Genomic DNA, 10179 nt, shown 5'->3' with positions numbered 1-10179 from the left:
GGATTGTAGAGTCCTTGGCCAAAATGCGGGTTTCCTTTTTTTAATAGTAAAACGTACATAAGATAAAATTTACCTACCCTCTTAGCCATGTTTAAGTGTGCAACATTGTTAACTACAGCACATTGCTGTGCAACAAGTCTCCTAGAACTTTCTCATGTGGCAAAACTGAAACTCTATACTCGTTGAACATTGACTTTCCATTTCTCCCTTCCCCAGCCCGTAGAAATCACGATTCTATTTTTTGTTTCAAAGGGTTTGACTATTTAGATATCTAAGTGGGATCGTGTAGCATTTATCTTTTTGCAGTTATTTCACTTAAAATAGTTTCATCAATGTCGTAGCATATACCAGGATTTTCTTCCTTTTTTAAGGCTGAGTAATATCCCATTATGTATATATTACACGTATCTATCTGTGCATCTGAGATGGGCAAGTTGCTTTCACCGCTTGGCTACTGTGAATAATGGCAATGATAAAGGGTCTGCATATATCCCTGGGAGGTCATGATTTCGGTTCTTTGGAATACATATCCAAAAGTGGGATTGCTAGATCATTTGGTAATCCTATTCTAATTCTTTTTGAGGAAGCCTATCCTGTTTTCCGTAGAGCTGCACCATTTCATATTCTCACTGACGATGCACAAGGGCTTCCTATGCTCACTGGCTACTTGTACATCTTTTTTGGAGAAATGTCTATTAAAGTTATTTGCTCATTTTTTAATCAGGTTATTTTTGTTGTTGGTATATTTTGGATATTAACCCTTTATCAGATATATGGTTTGTAAATATTTTTCCCATTCATAGGTTGCCTTAGATTTTTATAATATTTTGTATTTTATGAATTATCATAACTGTTATCTTGAGCTTTTATATCTTGCGCAAAGTAATCAAAATCTAGTATCAATGTATTTTAATGGTTTAATATTAAATTGAATGCAAATATTCCCTAATATTCCCTTTTACCTGTAACCACAGATACACAAATCCATTCTCTTTCTCTCTCTCTGTCTCTCTCTCACTGCCTTTTAGCCTCTTCTTCCCTGTTTGTTTCCTGTGTTGAATTCTGTACAAATTTTCCAATTTTTCATGAAGTGAAACTTTGTAGAAAGACACCTGATGATGTTAATGAAATTATATAACAATTGTATTTAAGAAATAGTATAACACTATTAAAATTTTATTTGCAACAATTGGAAATGTACTGGGATACAGTACAAGGATTTTTTAAAAAAATATTTATTTATTTATTCATGAGAGACACAGAGAGAGGCTGAGATACAGGTAGAGGGAGAAGCAGGGTCCCTGTGGAGAGCCCTATGTGGAACTTGGTCCCAGGGCCGAAGGCAGATGCTCAACCACTCAGCCACCCTGGCACCCCCAATGTAGGGGTTTTTAAGTCCCACACTACATTATAACATCAGATTCCTTACTTATACACCGCATTGTCTGATATGAAAATGTGGTCACATGGATGTATTTGTGTTTCTCTAGAAAGCAATAGCAGTCTGGGATTAAAATTTTGGACCATTTTTTATTGATAGGCCAAGGATAGAATATTTGGGACACTATAATTCACAGAAATTCCAGGCTTTATAAAAATATACAAAAGTAGAAAATAAAACCCAAAGAACTATCTGAACTCATTAGCAGCCATTATGATAAATAATTAACTGTTTCAATAACTATTATATATGCTTTCCTTGCATTATATTGTTTAATCTGCACCACAATCCAATACAATTGACAATAATATTTTCATTTTGTAAATGAGAGTTCAAATGCTGATGAAACATGCCCATGGTTACAAATATGGTGAGAGGAAGCAGGCAGATTTAAACCCAGGGAGTTTGACAGATTCTGTGTAATTCCTCCTTATATTCTTTAGTGGACTGAATATGTTATTTGTTGAATCAATAAATATAAAGGTTTTTATTGTAAAAAAATCTGAGATTAAAAATATTTAATTAACCTGTCCTTGGATATTTATGGCTTATGCCTATTTTGCAAATATTTAACATCTAGAAGCAGATAATGCCTTTTGACTGGGAAAGAAGGTTTCATTTTCATTAGAAAGCTAGTTTGGATAATTTGTCTCTTTTTATAATGAGGTGAATGACCAGATTCACCAAACTGTGTTTCATGAGACCTAATTAAAATCAGGTGAGAGTGCAAGCATGACTCACCAAGTTGTTTTTAATAAAATGGAAATTAAATGGGACTAATTATAGAGAGTGATAGCCTTCATTAGGTTCCTTGGAGATTGCAAAATACTATGGTTAACTTTCCTGCATATCCAAGAAAAGATAAAATTTGGAGTTCATCTTTTGTCACTAAAATGTAGTAGTAAACAAAATCTGAATTCTTTACACATCTCTTTTACTCACTACCTGTGGGACCTCAGAAGAGTAAGATTAAGCAATTTTCTCTGTGTACAAAGCACAGCATTTGGATGAAAATATGTTTGTAGCCAAAGAGTTCTATGTCATGTTCCTCATCCTTTAAAAGCTCCCTGACTTGAAAGTACTCATAAGCTAGTTGGGAAAAAAAAATTGATAAATAATTCTGAAATAGTCACCACAATACATCATACCTTCCCAGAGAAACTGATGTTGGGGAATGTGGATGTATGCTAAGGAAAATTTACCATAAAGGCCTGGGAAATAGTAAGGATCAAGATTGTTTTCTGGTTTAGCTCAATGACAACTGTCCTGAATGTAATGTGGGAAGTCCCCACCCCCCAAAAAAAAATCACCCATACTTGCATGTTGTTATCTCTCTACCTCCCGTGAGCAGAACCAGCTAGGATGAGGTCAGGACATTTTTCATCTACTGTCAGGGTCCCATTTCATATCCAGAAAGGACAAACTCAAGAGGCACAGATATGCTGTAGGAATGTGAGATAGTTATGCTGCTTTATTTGATCTCAATTCCCTTATATATAAATTTAAAGGGTTGATGTAATTGCATATTATTTAACGGTAAAAATGAAATGCATTATTTACATTTGGTACAATGTGAATGAACCCAAAGGTCCTATGTCAAGTAACAGAAAAGAGACACAAAAGACAGCATGTTCTATGATTCTACTTATATAAAATGTCCAGAATAAGGAAATCTATAGACACAGAAGGTAGAATAATAGTTATGTTGGCTGAGAATGGGAACAAATACTTTCTGCAAATATAAAGAACTTCTAGGATGATTGAAATGTTCTAAAACTGAATTATGGTGATGATTGCACAACTCTTTAAATTTACCAAAATTATTGAATTAGACCATTAAGATAGATGGATTTTATGATATGTAAACTGAAACTCAATAAAGCTGTTATTAAAAAATAGAAAATTTGACCAGGTTGGATAAATTCTCAAAAAAAGCCTTTCCCAGGTCTCAAAAGCCTCTGATTCTGTAATTCCAAGTATAATTTTCTTAATTTTTTTCTATTCAATTTTTTGTTTAAATTTTACATTAAACGGAGATCATCCTTTTTGTACTGATCTGGCTCCCACAGAGATGTTTATTTCACTGTCCTGAACAATGTGCCAACTCTTTGCATGGCACTTTTTATTCTATTTAGCTCTAAAAATGCTCATTGTAGCCACCTCCCTATGTACCACACAGTTTACTCTGATCAAAAAAATTTCCTCTGAGTGGAAGAACTAGAGATACTAATATTGACCCCACTCAGGCTTTCCCCTCTCCTCTAAATTGATCAAATTCTTAAGATTTTGGCAGATTTACCCTTTCTGAAATAACCTGTGGGAGTCTACATCTTTTTTTAAAAAAAAACTTGATAATTGAAGTATAATTATTTAGATCTTCTGAAGGAAAGGAGTGAGTCCTCTTTCACAATAATCAGCTTCTTCAAGGTGACAGTGAGCAACATGAATCATCAGTGTGCTGGAGTAGAAGTTGTTTGCCTGTTCAAAAAGAACATATACATCTTCTTCATCATCTTCTTAATCAGAATATTAGTACTTCTGTAGAATCAGACTTACAAGGAAAAAAAGATGGAGAGTTAATGGTCAGATTTTATAGTAGAGCATCCTTGGGAACATGCCTGCCTATGCTTCTTTCATTGATCTAATGATGCTTGAAATCCCATGGATCCACACTTAGTGATAAGACATAAACTGGACATAAGCTTGGCAGAGAAGATATAGACTGTGAGTCCCTTCTTCTCCTCCTTCTTTCCTTCTTCACATCTTTTCTTTTCTCTTGACAGACTATAAACTCCATGAAGTAAGGGATGGGGTAGGATTTTTCTTTCCGTTCCTGGCAGTTCTCAAAGAGCCTGGCTCGAGAGTAGATATTGGCAAGTTAGAAAGTCAATAGTTTACATGACTGTGCAGAGTACATATGTCACAGCAGTTACTCCCCAGACATGACGCTTGAGGGAAGCATATTTAGTCCCTGTTATCATGTCCTACAGGGAAGGAGGCAAATATCCCACATTTATGCAGGTGAAGGTCACAAAAGGGAATGAACAGAAAATGTACTTTTCTCAGTTACCATTTATAGCAGTATTCCTCATCCCTCTTGCATATCAGAATCTGTGTGGAACTTATAGAAAAAAAAAAAAAAAAAACAACTGGAATCACTGGAATGCATTCAGGCCTTTGCTATTCTTTCTAACCTTCCAGGAAATCCCAGTTTATAGCTAGTGCTGAGAGTCGATCTACAAGCTCATGGTAATCCAGTCTGAACGTGGGCACAGACATCTCTGCTGTCCTACAAGTTCTGGTAGCCTCTTAACCTGCTGGCTTTGTCTGCTCAGCTGGGTTTCTGACCTTTTTTGCACTCAAATTTCATCCCACCTCCTACAAACTTTTCTCACAGTCCTTGTATAAAGTTTTCATAAATGAACATTCAATGTAGCATATAACGCGCTATCTAGTCTTCAAAGGTAGAAAGAAGTACCTCAGACTTTCCCCTGTTAACACTGAATTCCTCCACAAGTCTGTCGATTCTATTGTCTATAGGGTTGATCTTTGGACAATGTGTGTGTTATAGGCACTGACCCCTCACTTCTCAGTTGAAAATTCCCCTATAGCCTCAACTCCCCACAACCTACTGGTAGCCTAAGGTGACCAGATGGTTAACAGTTGGTTAACACATTTTTTGATGTTATATGTACTATATACTGAATTCTTCTAATAAAGTAAACTAAGGAAAATGCTATTAAGAAAATCATAATATAAAATACATTTATGGTACTATACCGTATTTTTTTAAAGCTGTGAATCTGTGTACAAATAGATCCAAGTGGTTCAAACCTGTGTTTTTCAAGGGTCAACTGTATTTATTTTAAAAGTCACTTTTCCCCATCTCACCAGCTATGGTAAAATTTCATAATCCATGATTTGGTGACTGCATTGGTATCCTAAATATTCTACCCCTCTCCGATTTATTCTACTTGGTGCTCTGAGAGCAAAGTTATCTTCCTATAATACACCTCAGGTTATCCTCTGTTGTATAAAACTACTGAGTAAAGAAAACAAAACGAAAACAAGCTTCTTTCAAAATAGCCTGTTGTAAAAATTTTAGGCTCCTTCAGGTTGGAAACACAATTTCTTATATAATTTTACTCTAACACCTGTTTCTAGTATCTTGTCTCCCACCCCATTCTGTGCTGCTCGGCTCACCCCATAGGTCATTTGTGTTAATCATTCTGATTTTTAGACCTCCCATGATCTGTATATGGCATGCTTCTGAACTCAAATACCTTTCTCCCCTGCATCCCTAAAACTCCCTGCCACCTACCTCTTCAGGAGCAAGCTTGTTTTCCTGCAAAATGCAAATTCCATGGTGAACCCTTACCCACACTCTGCTTCTCAGATTTGAAGCATGCTGTTAGTTCAGCAGAGGAAACAAAAGTTGGTCCAGCCCTTCCAATCCTGGTTATGTGATCAAAAATAAATTTGCATTAAGCAATGGATTTCATATAAAGCTTACCATTGTACCCACCCCTCTAAAAGTACCAGAAGTCTGTTGAAATCATTGATTACTTACAAGTGAATATTGGAAAAAGTGAGGATACAGAGAATGGTGACTTTCTATAGACAAAAATTCCAGAAATCAGGTTGGAACTGGGCTGTTAGAACTGGTCAGTTTAAATTCATCATTGTATTTTTCAGCATCCTAAGTACAGCTTACAAATAGTTTATTCTACCATAATATATAAGAAATTTTTTAAATGAATATTCAGTGTGATTTGTGGAAAGACAGCTCAGAGGTGTGTATCTTCAGTGGAACCATTCTTATGAAATATTATTGCTCCTCAAATATATATACCATTCTGTCTTTTTAACATACTTCTCTTCAACACTTTTCCAATAATTGTGACTGGAGAATATATACTATGTAATTGCTATAGACGATTTAATACTGTAGGTAGAAGTGGAACTTTTTTTGGCACCTGATTTATAACTTAAGAAGCCACTAAAACTTTTAACAACCAGGAAGCCCACACATTATGAGCAACGTGGAAAGTCTCGAGGATACATGGTAGGACATTGTATCCTCACATAATAAAGCAGGTTATTAGATTTCCTAAAATAAGTATTCCCAAAAGAATGGCCATATATTGCTAACTTCATGAGTCACCCCAGCAAAGATCCACTTCTATTTAGAGAGTGAATCTCTTGGATTAGAAGATTTGCATTTAAATGGTCTATTTCCCCCCTTGCAGCTACAGGTTTCTGTATAGGATAATACTGCTCTTTCTTCCTGCAGCAGACAGAGAGGGCCCTGATAAATCCCACAATAGTGATCATGAGATGATCCATGAGTTTATCAAAGGACATTTAAGCTATTTTAACGGACGCATTTGAAGTAGGTTTTCCTCTATCTCCTTTTGGGAGTTTCAAAATATATTTAGGATAATTAGCTATTTCCCTACAGGCCATCTTTATGAATTCGAGAAAAATGCCATCCATTTTTCTTAGTAAATTAAAGAAAAACATATTTGAAAACTGAATACTAATTTCAATAGAAAAAATAGGCAATACTTTAATGCTCATAAAAGTCTCTTCCTAATACTATTTGCCTCTTAGTCCAGAGTCTTTGAGAAATTAAGCAAAAGAACACCTAAAGGAAATATAATCTACAATCTCAGTGTTGAAAATTCACATTTAAAACTAGGCATTCTCTCAGATTATGTGGTGTAACATCCTAATTTTAGAAATCACTTGCAAAAAGGGAAAATGATGACTAGAATAATTCAAAGGATGAGGCAAAGTTTGTGGCATTTTTCAGATATTTTATCTGTATCAAATGCTTTCAAGGCCCTTCTGAGACTTAGTCTGATGTACTTTCATTACGACAAAAGGCACATGTAATGAAATGTCTGTATGATGTGGAGGAGAGAGAGGAGGAAGAGCTTTGTTCAAATATCCTATCTCCATGGGGTATGTGTGTTGTGTGTGTGCATACACGTGTGTAGCATAAACCACCTAAACCACCCCCAAAGACACAAAAGTAGGCCTGAGCAAATGGAATTGAAATCAAGATGTATTGAGACATACTAAGAGCACTTAGGATGTCCCAACACATCACAATTTTAGTTCTCATTAATTTAACCTGTTCATTTATTCTGATTCCAATATAAATACGAATAAGATTTATATCCTTAGAACTATGCAAGATGATACTAAACACAACTCAGAAAAAAATGTAAAAATTTCTAAGAAAACCTTGTGTAGAAATAATTGGAATAATAAGTGCAAGGCGGGGGGGGGGGGTACGCATATCCTATCACATAGTAAACATTCTTCCTAGCTCCTTCCTCAAAGAAAGAATAACCCAAGGAAACAATGTAGTTTTTCTACAAAACTTATGGCTACATAAATAGACAAAACATTGAAACAGAGTCAATAAGAGTCAATAAGAATCCATAACTACATATGAAATAGAGTGTAAGTTAAATATTTCAAAGCAATGATGCAAAGTTCCCCTTTTTAAAATAGATGGTGTTAGAGAAACTGCATAGCAATTAGGAATGTGATTATATTTGATCTCTTTGTCACACCACACACAAGAATGAATTCTAGATAAATCAGACACGGGGAACAAGGAATAAGAACTTCCTTAAGTATTAGAAAAATTATGATTCCTCATTAACCTGGGAAAAAATAAAGAGAGTGATTAACCCTAATGTATATATAACATTCAAATGCTAAAGAAACAACAGCCCAGAAGTCATACAGAAAAATGAGCAAATGATACAAATATTAATGAAAAGTATTAAAATGGGCATTAAGTATAACATGTAAGACTTCTTATAAGAGAAATGCAAATAAAAACAACATTCAGATATTACACCTCACCCACTAGATTGGCCAAACTCCAAAAACTTGATCGAGCACCACCTTGCCTAGGCTGTGAAGAAGCCAGCACTGCCTTGCATGTGGTCTGCATGCAAAAATGTAGAAACTACAACTTATGGACAGATTTTGCCAACATCTAGCAAGACTCTTTGTGCATTTATCCTTTGGCCAAATAAGCTAACTTCTAGGAATTTATCCTGATGATTCATCCCCAATAATAAAAAATACAATCACAAAAAAATCATTCCTTTGTATTGTATGAAAATTGCATTATATGAAAATGAAACATTTTGGAACTGACCTAAATGCCCAAACATTAGAGATTTTGTTGAATAAGCTATTTTGTGTATTCACCATGAGTACAATGTTGCTTTGAAAATAAGGATGTCAAAAAAAAAAAAAATGAAAATAAGGATGTCTATGAATATGAAGAGAGTTCCAAAATACGTTACTAAATTAAGAAAGCAAAGTATACACATATATACTGCACGCTGCCTTTTGTTTATGAAAGAATGAAGGAAAAATGTGTCAAGAAAGGATGAAGGAAAACAAGTCAGTCTATAGGAAAGAAAAAATTGACAGTAAGGTTTTATATTTTAGTGTGCCACATTTTTTAGTGTTGTGGACCTAGAAACTCTGAAACTCCTCATATGTGATAAACATTTTAGCAAACAGATACGTGTTACTATTGTTGGCACCTAGGGCCCTTATTGAGGAAGGAAGTAGACACCAATTTATGGAATTGTGATGATGTCTGTGTGCGTGTTTGTATTATATTATGCACGCATATTTGTTTCTTCTAGCTCTAGTTATTTACTGAAACTATCTAGAAGAAGCAATTCTAGAAGTCATGAGAATGTCTGGCATACAGACCTTGGCTTCACAGTATCGCTCACTCCCAAAAGGAATCAATTCTGGACCAATCACAGCCAAATCTGGACCATTTCATCATCCCAGTGGATAAAGCCAGTGATGGATTCTAACCCTTTTCACAAAATGAGAATGTGTGATTTCACGTTGACAATAAATCGATGGAAGATAAATAAATATGCACATGAAAAAAGTAGGGGGGAGTCAACGTCCTTATAGCGCCATGTTTCTTAGAGGTGAAGTGACTGGTGGTGTTGGAACATAACTAATTTGCAATCCTCAGTTAAATTGTTCCTGGCAAATGCCCTGAAGAGTGAAGGTTGACAGCAGTACTGCATCATCCCAACACGTCTCCACACAGACTGCCTACTGTGTGCAAGGGGGGCTATAGTAGTGTGCAGTGGAGAAACTAGAAATACCCAGACCGGGAGATAATAATAAACATCACTCAGAGGGACAATCAGATACCATGTTCCTCCTGGCATATGTGATGCATGGAAAAATGTTTCTGCCTTATCTGTGCCATAATCTAGCCATGGATACACAGCTTGCCTTTAATTCCTAGAAGCACTAAAAAGCTCTAAAATAAAAAATAAGCTATGAGATAACAGGTCTTTTTTTTTTTTTTTTCAAAATGCCCATGCCTTGAAAGATGAAGTGATCCTGAGAGACAACTCCAAATTAAGTAAGATCCAAAGACATAAGACAACTGTATGCAAAGCCTACCCCTCAATTAGATCTTGTATTGAAGAGAAAATTGCTATATTAAAGTAATATTGGAACAATAGCTTTATAACCAACAAGTAGAAAGCATAGGAATCATTGTGCCAAGAAGGAGACTGACGTGGTAAGTCTTGCACGGCGTCAGAATCGAACGCAGTGTGTGTGGCTGATCTACCAGGCAATACTCACACAATGTCCAAAACTGAGAACGTGACTCCCATTAATTAAATGCTCACTGGGAACCATGCTAGATGCTGTAT

This window comes from Canis lupus, chromosome 5 (assembly GCF_003254725.2).
Source record: "Canis lupus dingo isolate Sandy chromosome 5, ASM325472v2, whole genome shotgun sequence".
Classification (NCBI taxonomy): domain Eukaryota; kingdom Metazoa; phylum Chordata; class Mammalia; order Carnivora; family Canidae; genus Canis; species Canis lupus.
This window is presented reverse-complemented; position numbering follows the sequence as displayed.